Genomic DNA, 17,894 nt, shown 5'->3' on the forward strand with positions numbered 1-17,894 from the left:
TTGATTTCTCTTACTTGTAACCGAAACAGCCCTAAGATACTTCTGATGGGAAGGAAATTAAGTTTCTTAACTAACTCAGGAAGTCCAAACTACCTAGAAACATAATGTCATAAAAACCTTCTAATATTGTATGCCGATGGCTTTATCCCTTCTGGAATGCTAATTTCCAGCTCGCTGTCTTCCTAACATCACTCCAGGCGTGTTCGGGGCAGTTCACCGCCCGACTTGCACGACATCTATTCCAGGACTAAACTCATCATCCTGGCGGAATGGTCTCAACGTTCATCATTCTTAGGGATGGAACAATTTAAAGTTCAATTAGCTGCAACTGCTCTGTTGAAGGAATAGCAATCTCCATGTAGATGAAGGCAGCCCAGTGCCGCCCTTGCTTGGACTACAGCATTGGCAAAGCTCTGTGTTTCCAGCAAAGGGGGAAATGGCAGAGCCCCAGGTCCCGTCTAACTCCCAAGGGCACCTGAGCCAGTAGCTCCTGCCTCCAAGTCCTTGGGTCCCAAGTGACAGCTCCATGGAAAACACGACCTCCTTCCAATTACGAGCCCTCGTTGTACATGCCGAGAACAGCAGCACTCCCGGGCAGCGAGTCACACAGGGACAACCCCCGGCCACAGCATAATGGCTCGTCACGGCGTTACAATTCCATCTGATGCTGGGAGTTTCATCCAAGACCAGCAGCCAAATGTTTAAGGGTTTGTATCACGACAAACATAATTATGAGACAGAAAGGGCCTATTAGTTCTACTACGTAATTGTAAACCTCAAACTGTCAAAAAAAAAATACACACACACACACACACACACACACACACACAACCCTCTTCACCTTCTTATCCCAGGGTCCCTAACAGCTCACTGCATGGCTGGCTAAGCGCTGCTTCTTGGCTGACAAGCCCTCATTCCGTGTCAGTTTAGGTTAGATGCAGGCGGCTGGGCCAGACGGCCTGAGGAAGCCCCTGGATTCCGTGAGCTGGAGTGTGGGACGCTGGGTAGAACATGCCTTCCTCATTTGTCTTTATTTAGGAAATTGAAATTGCCGCTAAGAGGTTTCTGCACATGTGGGTCCAAGTGTGCGCACACTGGCATTTGTGAGAGTGCGTGAGTCTCCAGGGACACGTGTGTGGCCGTCCATGACCGATCATGCGAATGCTCTTCTCTAAGTGTCGACGGTCTCAGGGCATAAGGACACGCTTCACAGCCTGGGCCTCTGTCTCCACACTCTCATCCACTCTGATGGCCACATCACGTGGTAGAGGGTATTCATGGGAGGATCTGATGAGCAAACACGTGCCGAAGCGTGCGGTCAGCGTGCTTATCATGTAGTCATGATAATAACGGAACAGTATAGTGTCATGCTGCAACGGTGCTTGTCTTAGTTCGCATTCTCCCACAAGTAGACTCTGTGATAAGGATTGAAGGTCAAGCAGTTTGTTTGGGGTGGGGAGTGGGAAGGAGACAGGGAAGAGAAATCAGCCTACGAAGGGTGGCTTGTCAAACCAGCCACCGTTATGGGTGACAGGAGCTTACCCCACAGGAACACTGTGGTCAGTGGCATAGAACACACTCCTCAACATTACCCGTGGCTGGGGACTGGTGGAGTTGCCCAGCAATACCGTCTGCCCCTGCCAGCAGCTGGTGGGCATTTGCAGCCCGCTAGGGCCGAGAGCGGCGGACCCCAGTATTTGGAATGTGGCCAGCTCCTGCTGAACCCCAGACCCGAGAGCCAGGAGCATGGGCTTGGCAGCTGCTGCTTGAAGTTGGATCGGTGACACTGCAGAGACGCGTTTCACGAGCAAGGAACTAAACTCAGGCCAGGCTTGGATTCCAAAACAAGGAGTGTAAAAAGGGCAGTTTCAGGAGGAAGAGGAACCGAAAAGGGAGATCTTTCAGCCTCACTGCATTTGTGCCTCTCTTCACAAAAATAGTTATTTTTCTGCTCTATGTAAACCTTGTACTAAGCGCTGCAGATACGGTGCTGACCAAGACAGACTCTGCCCTGCTCTCCTGGAGTTCTAGTGGGGTGCCTGCCTTAAACCAGCACAAAAGCAAAAAAGCAATTACAAGTAGAGTGAGGGGATGTCAGGGAAGAGATCTCTGAGTGACATTTGAGCTCTGACCTGAAGGATGAGTAGGGGTGGCCGGGTGAAGGGGAGGGAAATTCCGAGCAGATGGCTTAGCATGTGCAAGGGCCCGGAGGCCAGAGTGAGCTTGGCGCTCTCCCTGCACTGGCAAAGGGAACCGGAGCCTGGTGAGAGGGAGGGAGGGGAAATGAGGCTGTAGGGAGAAGTGGGGAGGGGTCAAACCAGGCAGTCTCGGGGCATGAGAAAGACTGGATTTTACCCTAAGTGCTGAGGGGGCCAATGAAGCATTTACAGCATGGGAGTGATCTGATCAAACTCCAGTTCAGGAGAGCTGCTTCTTGGAAACAGGATACCTGGAGCAGCTCTGATAGTCAAATGCTCTCTGAGCCCAGCGTCATGTGGAGTGTTGGGGGTGACCACTCTCCGGGAGCTCTGATGGCCACAGCACGAGGTAGACATGCTGAATTCTATGAGAGGTCCAAAGAAAAAGGCTCAGAGGAGTGAGGAGGGAGATCCAGAGAGCCCGCAGGGGCAGATGGCATCTGAGCCAGGCAGGGAGTGTGAGTGACGCTGAGCCTGAGTGTTTGCGTGGAGAGGGTATTCCAGGCAGAGGAGCCAGAGCACATAAAGGTGAAGCCGACCAGGCACAGCAGACCCTGCGCCCTCTGTTCCCAGCCGACACACCCTTCCTCCCTTCTTCTCCCAGTTAACTCCCGCATGTCCTTCAGACGGCTGCATCGGCGCTGGGGCCCAGGCAGGAGGTAATCCGAGGGGGCACAGCTCCTCTCCTCACTTTGCCACCATGTTCAGTTTCTTAGCTGCCAGTGCAGGTCCCCGTGATGGCTTAAGCACCTGCAATGGCTGCTCTGATGCCTGTGGGGCAATGTGGTCACTCAGGCTGGGCTGGAGATCCAAGATACCTGAGAGTCAGCGGGAAGCCGCCCGCAGGCATAGTCGGCCATTGGCTGGGGAGGCTGAGTGGTGGATTCATTTACCTTCACCCTGGCCCCAGTCAAACCCAACGCAACAAGCAAAAAAACGGCTACAACTAGTTTTCTGTTGGAGAATTTCAGCAAACCTCTAAGAGAGTGAGTGTGTGTGTGTGTGTGTGTGTGTGTGATGTATTCACATACGAATATATATTCACATAGTCATTGTGACTGCATCTGGAGAGGTCTGTGAATGTGCTCCCATGTCAACGTGCATGTAAATGACAGCAGCTCACATTCACTGAGCTAGCCACATGCTCTGTGTTCTCACTTGAATCCCTCTGTTTAATCCCCACTGTAACAGAGGAGACTGTTGTCGACCCCACTTACAGATGAGGAAACTGCATGTCCGAATGGTTTCCACAGTGGGACGTCAGCTAGACTCCTATGTGCAGAAGGACTTTTTGCTCCTAGAATTCTAAATCATGCATCAACTCTTAGCAGGAAAGAGATTTTTACCCGTCCTCGAGGTCATGTGGCAGAGAAGAACCCACTTCTTTCCTGTAAAGCCCTTCAAATCATTCGCTCTGAAATAAAAGTATAACATTTTCTAATGCAGTCTATTATCAGACGACTGCCACAGATATCAGGAAGACGCACGCAGTCCACTCCAGAGAAAGAAAAGTGCCCTGGTACGGCGCAGCATTAAACGGTATGCCTCTGGCTCCTCCGCTTCCTAACAAAGGAAGCGATGACTCTGATCTCTGAAGACATCTGCTCTAAACCCACTGTGTGACTTACCTCTTTAAAACACAAACAAATAACATTTAATTTGCTTGTAAAGGGTGAATATCGTTTTTAGGTTTCTAATGTATTAAAAACTTATAGGTAAAAGGCATTCTAATCATCTTGGCTTTCCAATCTCTTGAATCATTTCAGCTTTATGTCTGGCATTTGACAACCCAAACTGACTTACAAAATGCTCATGTTAATTCACATGGAGGAACTGTATATCTGTGTGTGTGTGTGTGTGTGTGTGTGTGTGTGAAGTTGCTGGCATTCCCTTTGTGCTGACTCCAAATAAAGCCCTGAAAGGCTTTGGAAGTCTTCCCTGCCCCTTACCCTTTTCCCTTCTTTCCTGAGAATTCTTGAAGCCTTCAGAGCAGGGCCCGGCACACAGCAGGCACCAGGAGGTGTCAGCTACTGGTATGTTGATGGTGATAGCTGGCATCATCACCAACACGCCCTTTCCTCCCGTGCATGCTGGGAAACCTGCGTCCCCTCAGCCCATAGTAGGAAGGAGTGTCCCAGGCCCTGCACACCCTGCATTTTATCCTAGAAGCCAGCAGAGTCCCTCTCACCATGGCCCCTGGACCTCTCCACTTCCGCCACCTTGGCCTTCCCTGACTCCCTCCAATTTGCCTTTCTCCATCCCATGGGACCCTGCACCATCTGTTCCCAGCCTGCACCCCCTTCCTCCCCGTCTCCCAGGTAACTCCCGCTCATCCTTGAGACCACTGCATCGGCATCATCTCCCCAGGAAGCCTGCTTCCATGTCCCCGACTAGTCCACTCCCCCCATAACGGACCTTGGTCACACCATGTCCTGCTCCTTCCGAGTGCGTGTCACAGGGAAGTTCACACTTCTCTGGTGATGATCTGCCCCTCTCTAGAGCATCTCCCCTGTGAGACTGAAATTCCAACAAGGCAGAGCCATGGAGCCCCAGAGCCCAGCGCAGCTGATCTGAAACAGAATCGGCACTCAGTAACATTAGCTGCAAGATTTTACAGAAAGGGGTTTGAAGTAACAGTACAAGAAGGAAGGGACTAGAAGAACAGCAACAGTGAAGGGAGAGAGAACAAGGCCAGACGCTCCCACTGGCTCTCCTTCATCCACCCTCTAGGCCTCTCCACCCCTCAGCCTGCCTCCTTCCCCAGCCGGGAGATGCAGATCCATGCTGGGAGCTTCAGAGCCCATCTGGCTGCAGTGAGGGGATTCTGCTCTGAGCTCTAAGGATGCACCTGGTACATCTCCAGTGACAAAGTGACTCCAAATAATACCCAGGCACTGTGTCCAACCCTCCTCTCTCCGCTCCCTGCCCTGAAGGGGAGTCTCACCACATTCCAGCACCATCTGCTTGGGCACAGCATGCCAGGCCCTGGCTGAGGGGCCCTGCTGGCAGCAAGGGTTCCTCGGCCACCATGGCACCAGCACCCACAGAAGGCAAGCAGGTGCCAGACACATGATCTGGGTCAGGGACACAGTGCCAGCTGCTGAGTCTCGTGGAGGATGAGGGGGGTGAGATGGAAGTGTCTGTGGGTGGCACAGTGGTAGAACATCCAGCTCTGGGTGAATCTGGCCTAAATTCAAAAGTTTCACATAGCAACAAAGGATGGTATCCTGCTGGCAAAGGTGTGCCCCGAATCCAGAGAGTCAAATTAAGGAAGGATTCCAGGCATGGCAACGTCAGGAGTCTGGCTGGAGAAAATGGCCTAACAGTGGGTCTTCATGTGCCCTCTGGGGACAGGCTCACAGGCCCTCTAGTACAAGGAGACACAGGGGACATCATCCAGACAAGGAGAGGGCCCACCAACAATGAATGCAGGGGCTGGGAGGCCAGGGCACTGCCCACTGCAGCAAGGCCCCTGGCGTTAGGACGAGGCTGCTGCCATCTGCTCTGCTTCAGGCTCGCGGGGGGCCACTCCCTGGGTGCAGCTGCTGCTGGGAACGTTACTGGAAAGAGCAGGGCTCATAACTGGGAGACAAGGTGCGAATCCCAGCTCAACCCTTGCTGGTAACCTTTACTGTGTGGACTCAGGTCAGTCAATGAACTCCTCTGAGCCTCCACGTTCATACAATGGGAATTATAAATCAGCCTCAGGGGGTGGAGAGGAAGAGGTGTTTGGTCCAAGAGCCGACTTCGTCCCCAGTGCTGAGGAAGGCTCTGGAGACATCGCTGTAAGCAACACTGGGCATGACGCCTGCACCGGTGGGTGTACGGCCTAATGACCAAGGTGGATGTTAAGCAACTCATCCCACAAATAAACACTTCATCACAAACTGCAATCAACTGTAGGAATAAAAGCACCAGAGGCTGAAAGGTGTTTAACAGGAGGCCTTGACCTAGTATAGGAAAAGGAGGTGCCAGAGGTCTTCCTGGAGGAGGTGGCAAGTGAGCAGAGTTCTGATAGAAGGAGGGGGGTACCCCCTCTGTCTGAGGGCGAAGGGGCCGGGGAGCATTCTGGGAGAGCAAGGGACTCATGCAACAGCTTCTGGATGGACTGGGATGAGAGAAGGCCTACAGAATGCCAGCAGGGCAGAAAGCAGCAGGCAGGGGTGGGGTCCCAAAGGGCACTGCCAACCTCACAGGATGTTGTGACGAGCATCCCCGGGCTGGCTTAGCAGCCACCAGAATGGCAGCACCCAGCATTACCCACAAAAGAGCATCCCAGCCAGAAGCCAGGCCCAGCAACTGACACGCCCCTGGATGGTTTCTAGGTTATTTAGATGTTCTTTTGAGAGCACAGAGCAGCCCTCATCTACTGCCTTAGCTCCAAAATCTTGATCCCTTTGCCCTCAAATCAGGACTTAGTCCCAGGAAGCCTTTCTTCTATTTCTCCCGGGAAGTCCAGCACATGATTCTCAGGAAAATGGGGTTTTGAGAAGCCTGTGTTCAAATGCCAAGATTCTCAGTTAACTGTGCAGTGAAGGGAGGCTCCTGGCCCACCTGCTCACTCGGTGGAGTAAGCACAGTATTCATATGTAGAAATCTCTTTGTCAAAAGACCAGCAGGGATCTTTTTTTTTTTTTTTCATGGAATGCTTCACAAATTTGCATGTCATCCTTGCACAGGGGCCATGCTCACCTCTCTATGGGTCCAATTTTAGTATCTGTGCTGCCGAAGCGAGCATGGGGCTCTTATTATTTAATCCTTAGGTTCTTCTCCAAGGCGCCTTGTTTTGAGCCACTGCCCATGAACTCCACAGCTACAGCTTCATAAAAAGAGGTGAATGCAATACAGCAGCTTCCCATCTCTCCAGTAGCCTAAACCTCTGCGTCTTCGGCCTCTCCCTGTCTGCGCCGCCTCTTTCACAGTGTACGATTAAGCCAGAAGAGCCTGGAAAAACCCCTTCTAATCAATAATTCAAAATGTTGGTCTCCTGTGACATTTTTTTCATTACAATTCTCCAGGTCAGGCATTCATGAATTCTCCAGGATGGAGTTCCCTGCTGTGACACCAGGGTAGAATTAATGTAGTTCTGGGGTAATTATGTGTTTTTTAATTATCCATCTTTTTCTTTTCCTAAACAACCAGAAAGAATGGTTTATAAAGAAAGAAAAATGTTATGGTCTCATGAGTTGGGCATTTACAAAGAAGGAGATTCAAATGAGGGTACAAATTAGAGTAACAGGAAACATTTTGGATATTTGCTGAGTCAAGAAAGACCCATTTAGAAAGAGGTGAAAATAGTTCAAGCACCTTTTAAAAACTGCTGACATGACATTTCAGCTTTATAATGAGCCCTACTGAGGCATCAGTGGCCTTGCCCTCTTTCTCTCTCTCTTTTTTAAGAAAGAATCTCATTCTGTCACCCAGGCTGCAGTGCAGTGGTGCGATCTCAGCTCACCGCAACCTCCGCCTCTCAGGTTCAAGTGATTCTCCTGCCTCAGCCTCTAAAGTAGCTGAGACTACAAGCGTGTGCCACCGTGCCCAGCTAATTTTTTTAATTTTTACTCTAGACAGGTTTTCACAATGTTGGCCAGGCTGGTCTTGAACTCCTAACCTCAGGTGATCCACTTACCTCGCTCTCCCAAAGTGCTGGAATTACAGGCATGAGCCACCGCGACTGGCCCTCGTTCTCTTTCTCATGCTCTGCCTCCTCCTCTCCCGAACGCCAACCCATCACTCTTTCTTCCCAGCTGCAGTGGACACAGCTAGTGGCTTGGCTAATGCCCATTCTCTCCTTCGCTCCATATTCCATTCCAACAACAGGACTCTGATTTTGTTCGGCATGGCAATATCTCGAATTAAAAACGCCTCTCCAGTTCCACTGCAGCTAGACTAGGTGAACCCGTCCAGCCAATGGGATGCAAGCCGACATCTACTGTGTGAGAACTTAGGAAAACGAAACGGCCTCAGCTGGCATGGTCTGTGCCTTCAGTCTTCCTGCCTGGAATGTGAAAGTGAGGGCCGGAAGAAGAGCAGTCACTGTGCAACCACGAAGATAAAACTCACACATGAAGAACAGCAAAGCAGACAGCCAAAAGAAACCGGGACAACTGGACTTTCGCTTTACCCTTTAAGCAACTGAACCGTCCTGAACAGACTTCTTTAGGATTCGTGTTACATGTGAAAACCAGCTCTTGTGTGATTACACCATAGTTAGATGAGTATTCTGTCACATGCAACCCAGGCAAGGCCTAAATGACATACAGTTCCGTATATCACGACACTCACAGATCCAACTAAATCATCCCAATTTGCATAAGCACCCCTCTTTTGGACCCAACAATTTTGCTGACTCCATTCCAGGAAGAGGCTTTAGCAAGGCTTAATATGGAACCCCATGGAAAAGCTGTCCTCTACCCACTTAAAACAGGAAAGGGCAACGGGCGCTGCTGGCCCCACCAACCCGCAGACAGGGAATGCAGGACTGAATGACAGAGCTTCTGAAAGCAGTAACCTCAGTGGCTACAATGAAAACCTTCCACGATGGTTCAAGCTCACCTCACACCTGCTGAAAGAGGAGCAGTATTTGTCTCGGTGACCTGTGCATTCCAGCCAGTGCCTGGCACACAGTAGGTGCTCAATAAGCATTTGCTAACTGAGTGAAAAGATGGAGACTGCTACATTCTCCTATTTCCGTCAGGAGCCAGCAGCTTCTAACCGGGGACAAAGTGCCTTCTCTCCCTGTTGTTCTTAGATATCTACTAACAAAAGTTATGCTTCTCGTCCCAGTGACCCTAGGCTCTGTGCCTAGAGGCGTCACACCCACAGAGAAGAATGCTTCCACCAGGGGACACACCAGCGGTTCCACTGACCTGGATGCTGAGTCTGCCACCCAGCCACTCTGAGCCCCTCCTGCCACCGAGTCATCAGGCAACAGCGGTCACTGCGCTGGTGGGAGTGACTGATCCTGACTCCCACGAGTAACATGCGGTGCTTCTACATAAAAGGAAAAGGAGGAGCATCTCCGGAATTCAGGACGTCCTCTGCGGTGCCTTTTAATACTCCCACGTTCTATGATTGAAGTTAACGGAAAACTACAATACAACCCAATTCAGGCAGGACTGCTCATGGCCTCGGCCAGTGATCAGCAAACTACAGCCCACAGGCCAAATCCAGCCCTCCGGCTGCTTTTGCAGATAACGTTATTGTTGTAATACAGCTGAGACAGAGACTGAATGGTCCTCGAAGCCTACATTTTAATATATGACCCTTTATTAAAAAAAGATTGCTGATCCTTGGCCTAGACCTACAACCTGCCATTCTTGCTGAAGGCAAAGGAAATGTTGAATGAATAGAACAAAGGTGGTTGTAAATACCAGCTATGACCATGTGACCAGTTTCAGAAATAAGGATTATAATATTTGTATGTCTTTCTCACTTTGATATACATGTTCATATATATGAACCACATACGTGTTTCCACCTCTGCCATCCCTTAATCATCTACAGAGTGGGCTTAGCAGCAATTGCACATATATCTCAGGATTTAAGTTACATGCGTCAAAGGAGGAGTGTGAAGTAGCTAAGAGCAGGGCAGATGTTACTCCGAGGCAAAGCGGGGTTTTCTGTCCTCTTCTGGGAAAGGGTGAGCACGTTTGGCCGTGTGTGCACTGGTTGTGTCATGTTGTGCAGAAGCATGACTTTGCTCTGTCTTTATTTGGAGAGTAAGTATGGTTGAAGGTGATACACGTGGGTGTCAGGTTGATGGAAGTGGACCACAGTAACTTTCTAATGTGACAACCTGGTTAAGATGAACTACGTTTCCCAGAACTCCCTCTCCTGTAGGTTTCCCATTAGGGCAGGGCCCAAGGGAGATCCTTATGGGAGATTTGGAAAGAAGAGAAGCAGCAGCATTTTGCTCCCGCACGCTGCCACTGATCCAACTCGCAGCCAGGCCTGCAGCTGCTCCATCTTCCCCTGCATCCTGCGTCAGCTTCTCCAACTCCCAGGCCAGGAACGTATGATTGGCTGCAGGATAAGGGGCCCTGGCTTTGTAGAACACCTATACCATCAAGGTCAGAGGCAAAAGAAGCAACCCAGAGTCCAGCCCATCCCCTGGTCTCCAGCTTGCACTTGGGGGTCCCAGCACGCTCCTGCCCTCCTCTACTTCACATCTATCTTCTCTACCCAACAACCTGGTACGTGGACTTCCAGCTCTAGCACGAGATGCAAAAGCCAAATTCCTCTAACAAACCCTAAAACAAAACCTGATACATACTAACACATGTAGGACCTCCCGGTGCTTCTGTTTCTCTGATTGAACCCTGACTGCCACAGCAAGTACCCAGTAAATGCAAGGTCCACTTGAAGTGGTGGTGAAGAAGAACAGACATAAAACCATAAGTTCACATTATGATGGAAGGAAAATGGGCTCAAACTGCTCAAATAAAAGAGAAAAAAAGGATAAAGGCTACAATACAGACATAAACAACGTGCTCCAGAGGCATGGAAGAAGCAAATGCTTTGGAGATAGCCAGGCCTGAATTATAATCCTGGCACCACCCACCACCAGCTGCGTGACCTTGGTAAATGTCACCCAGGAGTTGTCAGTTCCTTCTGCCTTCCTCTCTCTGAAAGGGAACTTCTGGCAAACAGAGATTGTTTTTGACGGAGGGGAACATGTCAGGAAAGGTTTTATATTAAAGGCTGTCACATCTCAACTGTGCCTTGCAGAAGCATGGTTCAGCACAGCGTGTTTCCATCTTGTGCAGAAGGAGTTAATACGTTTTGGTGGGATAGTGTGGGAAAAGGTCATCCTGCAAATATTCAAAAGCAATTTCATGAAACAGTGGGCTCTCATCCATCTGCTGTAACAAACTGGCTGGGCGCTGTGGAGCCTTAAGCACTATACATTCAGCGAAATTATGACTCCCACTGGGGGTATATCATATTTTTTTCAAGGCTGAAATGAAAAGATATACAGTGTACTGTATACATAGGCCTATTACGCCAGGGAAAATACCAGAGCCAGTCTTGCTGTTTATGGAAGATCAATGATAAATCATCCGGATAGTCTGCAACTGGCTGTTTCATTTGTTCTTTAATGTTCCACTGATCTTTTGGAAATGAAGGAACTTCACATAAAACAAGTAGTTTGATGAACTTTAATCTTACCCATAATTGGATAATAAAATTGGGTACGTGCAGTAATTAAAAGGACTGTGATGAAAGAGTCGATCTGCAGTTTCACATTGAGCCTCTTCCATAAACCAAGGGGTTCAGCTCAGGGCATACTAGGAAACAAAAAACAGCCCTGTGGGCTAGAAAGCTACCTTGTGTTGTTGTTGTTGTGGTTGTGTTGTGGTTGTGTTGTGGTGGTGGTGGTTCTTGTGTTTTTGTGTTGTTATAGTAAAGGGAAAGGTGTTTATGGAGAAGACAGACCATGTCAGGGAGTGCTAATATTATCACCTGGGGAGCTTTGAGATAAGGACATCCATTTTAAAGATTAGGCATCAGTTTTAAAGATTTACTTCCTGCTAGTGAGCAGGAAGTAAACGGCTCGATTTTTACTTAAGTGAGTTCATTTTTCCAGGCTATCTCTAGATTGGTCCATCTATTACACATTCTCCATTGCTGCCTGTTTTATATAAATGCAGACTTGCCATTTGCACATAAGCCTGCATGTGTCAAATCCTTGTTTCTGGGATCTCCAGTAATGCCTGTCATGCCTGCTCCCAGTCTTGAAAACGTCTCTCCCTTGCCCAGCTAAGTCCTGCTGGGTTGGCTCCCACTCTTTTCTTGAGGCCTCCAAGTCCTGGTATCTGACCCCCAGGACCCCTAACTGAACCTCCAGCAAAGCTACCACTCCTGGAACCTCCCCTCAACCCGGAGCAGTTCTCTCAATCCCTGCTTTCCGGCTTCTCCAACACTTCTCCTAGGCCTGTTCTGGTCCTGGCCTTGATCTGCTCCCAACCTCCCCATCCTCAACGAGTAACTGACCCCAGACCCAACCTTGTGGATCATCTGCCCTCCAGAACAGCTGTAATTCAGCCTCTGCACCAGGTCATTAGCCAGCCTACTCTAGTTCCTTCAAATGCTTGCCCTCCAATGACCCTTAAGAAGCTTTTCTTTGTATCACAGTACCTGAAAATAAGGTGAGTTTCTCAATTATCAAGTGATGGTAAAATAGCCAACAGCCCACAAAGTGCTGATCTACAAGGCACACATGTGGGATTGAACGAAAACAATGGTTAGCAAAGGGACTGGTAAAGCACTGAACACACATGAAAGCTGCTACACGGGGCCAGCTCTGCTTTACAGATGAGGAAACTGCCTGTCAAAAGAGCCAAGGTGGGCTAGGCGCGGTGGCTCAAGCCTGTAATCCTGCACTTTGGGAGGCCAAGGCAGGTATATCACTTGATGTCAGGAGTTCAAGACCAGAATGACCAATATGGCGAAACCCCGTATCTACTAAAAATACAAAAAATTAGCCAGGCGTGGTGGCGGGCGCCTGTAATCCCAGCTACTCAGGAGGCTGAAGCAGGAGAATCTCTTGAACCCAGGAGATGGAGCCGAAATTGTGCCATTGCACTCCAGCCTGGACAAGAGGGAAACTCTGCCTCAAAAAAAAAAAAAAAAAAAAAAAAAAAAACAGAAAAAGCCAAGGTGACCTGTCCAGAGCCTCACAGAGAACAAGAGGCAGGACTAGAATGAAGGCCAGTCTTTCCACGGGGCAGCAGTATTTTTGTTTTCTTCTTCTCTCTTTTAATCACATTTCGTAGATTTTTGTATATGATAAAACACACCAGACAGACATGGTAACATTTTGCGTCCATTGAGTTTTTTCCTACACTGGTTCCTCCTCAACAAAATGCAATTATTGTGATATACTGTCTTTATTTTTTTAAAAAATCCGAGCTTGAACATGCCTCCTCTTTAAATATTTGTGTGTTTTCAATGACAACAGAGTGTACAACCAGCATGAATGTAGCAACCCCTTACTGTTGTATGGTTGTATTTCACTGGGTGGCAGCAGTCATCACTATTATAATAGAACAGCCTCACACTGAATACACTTGCATATAACTCTTTGCAAATCGCATTCATTATTTCACTGGGATGAATTCCTGAAAGCAGAATGACAGGGTCAAAAGTTATGGAAAATTATAAGACTTTTGTTCTATTTTACCAATTTTCTCTCCAGAATGACTGAAGAACATTCACTCTCCGAGCAGTATGTGTGTCCATTTCCCTGCATCATAGGCAACACTCGACTTGTTCTGATTATTTTTTACTACTCACGTGGTTTGAACTTGCATTTCTTTGATGAAACGTGAAATTAAATAGTTCTTCTATTTGTGGCTGTGTCTCCTCTTGTGTGAATTACCTGTTTATGTCCTTTGTCCCTTGACCACTGGGCACACGTAATTGTTTTCTTACTGATTTGAGTAGCATTTACTGGGCAGCCATGGACTAGGGCAATCACAGACCTCCAAAGTGGGAAGCGTCCTCACGTGAGCCACAGAGAACCACGGGAACTGGTCTTGCTAGATGGCCCTGAGAAAAGGAATTGGACCATTTTGCCCTCCTGCATAAGCCCCACGTGGGCAGCAGGTCCTGGCAAAGGCTGAAGCGGTCGAGGGAGGGTCCACAAGAGGACACTACAGGCTCGTTATGATTCTGGAAAGTGGGGAAGAAGATTGGGGTGGCGGTGGGTGGGGGTGAGAAAAGAAGGGAAGGACAAGAGAAAAAAAGGAGGTGGGCAAGAGACGAAGGGGAGGGAGTTGGTGTGGACAGTAAGGAATCCGCTGGAGAGGAGCCAGCAGGGTGAGAAAGGGTTCCAGGGATGAGGTTCAGAACTGCACTAGAGTCCTACTTCTGTTAGCTGGAAAAGAACCTAATTCGGAGGTACACTCAAGCAGGCAAAGGGAACTTACATTAGTGGAGAGAAGAAGGGAGGGGGCAAGTGACTCCTACAGTTCCTGAGCCAGTACCCTGGGCTTATCCCTGACCCCCAGAATCCAAGTCCCTTTCCACATCCCTCTGCCTTACAAAAGCCATTGCGAATTAATGTACCTCTAAGAGGCAAATAACTTCCTCTTAGATTGAACTGCTAGCAAAAGACCAGTCATTTTTCATCTCTGATTAAAATGTCCATGAAGAAAATTAGAAATAATTCAGCAAAGAAACCTACTTCTCATGGAGTTACAGAATGCAAAACAGTCAAAGGTGGTGGTAAAGACAGCATGCTGCCCCTCTGCATATCAGAATAACCACGCGCTTTCCTGCAAATACATATACAGGGTTCATTGGGTGGGTGGGGACACTAGGGTCACCAGAATACGCTCAGGCAACCAGAGCAAGAAGGACTCTAAAGAGCCACTTACTCCGTGCGTCTCAAGTGTGCCTTTGTTAGAAACACTTGCCATATGACAAACCAGTCTTCTTTTTCTGGAAATTGGTTCAGTTATCTAGAATAGGACCAGAAAATCAACATTTTGAAACAACAGCCCAAGGTGGTTCTTATGCTGTGGCAAGAAGTTGATTTTGTCCAGTGCATCTTATACTCAAATCACCTGAGGAGATTAAAAACCACTATCAGGGAGTTCCATTTCTGCCTTTGATAGGCTAACATATCCATATCAACTCTATTACCAAGAACAAATAGAAATGCCCTGTTGGAACACATCAGAGAACTATCAAATGTGGTGAGGTCTTAAGGTACCAAGATCTCAGAAAGAAAGCACAGAACTGAACCTAATATTTAGCACAGCTTTTTGCTTCAAAGCATTTGTTGATTCTTAAGAAAAACTTAAAAGCTGAGAAGTTCTGCTTTGTAGAAACTGATCAGTGAAGAAGCCAAGAGGAGAAATGAAGTCAAAACTGGCACCCAGGAGGCTAAAAGCTAAGCAGAGCTTTGCTGCCCCACCATCCAGGAGGAACAAAAATAGACCAGCCATCACCAAGAGGGAGTGGCCCTGGTATGCACGCAAGCTTTCAGAAGGAACCCCTGAAGCCTGGGAATAAGGACTAACCCCAAATAAGCCAGTATTCACAAAGATTAAAACCTGGCTTCAAACCTGCTCCATCCCAGACTGGATTATAACAATCTGCCCCATCCTAACTTCCAAAAGCAAAACTAAATGCTCTAAGGGGAAAATAGCATCATCCAGAGGCTCAAAAACTAAAAAAAAAATTTTTAATAAGTGAATTATAAAGAATATCGGGAAACATGAAAGGCCAGAAACCAAGAGAAAAAACAGACATAGAAAGAAAAAGATCTAAGGAGATTGATGTTGAAATGATCACTCAAAGACTTTCAAAATAACTGATTAATATGTCCAAGAAAATTAATTTTACCAAAGAATTAAAATCGATTTTAAAAAATCAAATGAAAATTCTAGAACTGAAAATTACAGTAATTAAAACTAAGAACTGAATAGATGGGTTTAATAGCAAACTAGGCGCATCTGATGAAAAGATTAGTGAATTTAGGCCGGGCGCGGTGGCTCAAGCCTGTAATCCCAGCACTTTGGGAGGCCGAGGCGGGTGGATCACGAGGTCGAAAGATCGAGACCATCCTGGTCAACATTGTGAAACCCCGTCTCTATTAATACAAAAAAATTAGCTGGGCACGGTGGCGCGTGCCTGTAATCCCAGCTACTCAGGAGGCTGAGGCAGGAGAATTGCCTGAACCCAGGAGGCGGAGGTTGCGGTGAGCCGAGATCGCGCCATTGCACTCCAGCCTGGGTAACAAGAGCGAGACTCCGTCTCAAAAAAAAAAAAAAAAAAAAAAAAGATTAGTGAATTTAGAGACAGGTCAATAGAGAATATCCACGCTGAAAGAATGAGAGGAAAAAATGAATGGAAAATACAGGTGGTGGCACAGGTTGTATGGGACATAACGGGACATGGCAACAGGTCCAACACACAAGTAACTGGAGTCCTGGAGAGAAAAACGACAAATGGGTCAGAAACAATTTTTACGGAGATGATGACTGAGAATTTTCCAACACTGACAAAAGATATCAAATCAGATTCTAGAAGTGTTATGAACCCTAGAGGAGTTCAAAGAAAACCACATTTAGGCACGTGTAGCAAAACTGCTAAAAAACAAAAACAAACAGGAAAGTCTTAAAAACAACCAAAAGTAAATCAGTATTTAATTTATTAATTCATTATTTACTTTCATTTTGCATTAACAGCCAGTTATATCAGAATCTCTGAGAGTTAGGATGGGGCATGGGGCAAGGGGGGAGGCTTTTTACAAACATACATTCTAGAGCACTATTAAAGACTGTGATTGAGACAGCTTGGGGCCAGGCCCACGAATTGACATTTTCAACAATCAACCACGGAGTTGATTCTGATGCAGAAGTTCACAAACTACAATTCCTCAAACCTGTCTCTGTCCTTCCCTTACCCCTTTATAACTAAGGAAACAGAGGCCCGGCCAGGTAAGACCGAGGTCAGCTCAAGGTTATACCGTGAGTCAACGGCAAGGCCGCAGATGGCACACTGTACAGCCACAGGGCAGTTCCAAGCAGCAGCTCTTCTAACCTGGTAGCTACAGGCATCCTAGTCCACAGCAGGGAAAGCAGGTGCCCCAGGTGCCTGGAAGGACTGGAAGCCACAGGAAAGAGGTCAGGAAGGGACTGAAAATACTTGTTCACCTCTACAGGACAGATGTTGAGGCACTTTTACCAATTTCTTTTGATTTCAAAAGTGGGCTAAACTCTATACCATTTATTACTATACTACATTAAATGCTTGATCCATTATCTCTTTTAAACTATCATTCCTCATTGTATAGAGGCATGAGAAGTTAAGTGACTTATACAAGGTCACACAGATAAGGGGGGAGTCAGGAAATGAACCTATTTAGAGTACATATTACTCCTACGTTCTACTGCCCAAACCTGACTCCCCTATCCCCACCCACTCACCGATTCTCACACACTTGTCCGGAAGGCCAAAGGGTGGCTTCTTTAACATCCCCCCTCTAGACTGAGTCTGGTGATGCACTAGCCCGATGGAGCAAAAGGACCACAGGACCAGAGCTGGAAACCCTGGGTAATCACCCCAGCACCGCCACTTCACTCTGGGGATTTACCAAAGTTCCTTCCCTCCAGTGGTGGCCAATTTCTTCATTTGGAAAAGAGGGGTATTAATACCTGTCTCAGGATTGTGGTGAGATTAAACACCTTTGAAAGCCTGTCACTACTCCAGATGTGAGCTCCAGAGTGTGGCTAACATGGGAGGGGATTAGTGTGGGTTCCACTGCTCTTGGGAAGACCGAGGCACCCTGTCCCTTGGCGGCTGGCTGCGCCGTGGACAGCTCCCGAGAAGCTGCGAGGCTCAGTCTGCAGGGTGACGCTATGCTGCTGGCCCGCGGCGTGCCGCAGAGTTCATTTCCGCCAGAGCCTGTGTCTTCCCGAGATGAGCTCATCCTCTGTCCGCTGTCCGCACGGCCGACCATTCCCACGTTACTAAACGGCTCGCCTGGCTGCACTTGTTTTATAGCATGAGCAGCCGTGCAGTTATCTATAGATTTTTCAATAAACTTAGAAATCTGATCATCTCAGTCTCTGAAATTTCCCTTCTGGTGGCTGACGTTGATGAGATTTTTTTTTCCCCACTTTTATCTAAGCTTTAATAAAAGGCTGTTAGATTAAATGGCATGAAAAAATGCTTTTACAA

The 17,894-nt window shown here is 47.9% G+C and overlaps 1 non-coding gene and 1 pseudogene across 1 annotated transcript; both read right to left on the reverse strand.

Moving 5' to 3' along the window:
* Positions 1–17,673, reverse strand: part of LOC135270548 (large ribosomal subunit protein uL30-like 1) — a 152,298-nt pseudogene extending 134,625 nt beyond the window's left edge.
* Positions 6,833–6,936, reverse strand: LOC135270576 (U6 spliceosomal RNA). The gene has a single exon (XR_010338732.1). It is a non-coding gene; the product is annotated as a U6 spliceosomal RNA (small nuclear RNA).
* Positions 17,674–17,894: the final 221 nt, after the last annotated feature.

This window comes from Aotus nancymaae, unplaced genomic scaffold (assembly GCF_030222135.1).
Source record: "Aotus nancymaae isolate 86718 unplaced genomic scaffold, 86718_ANA_hifiasm-v0.15.2.pri h1tg000064l_0, whole genome shotgun sequence".
Classification (NCBI taxonomy): domain Eukaryota; kingdom Metazoa; phylum Chordata; class Mammalia; order Primates; family Aotidae; genus Aotus; species Aotus nancymaae.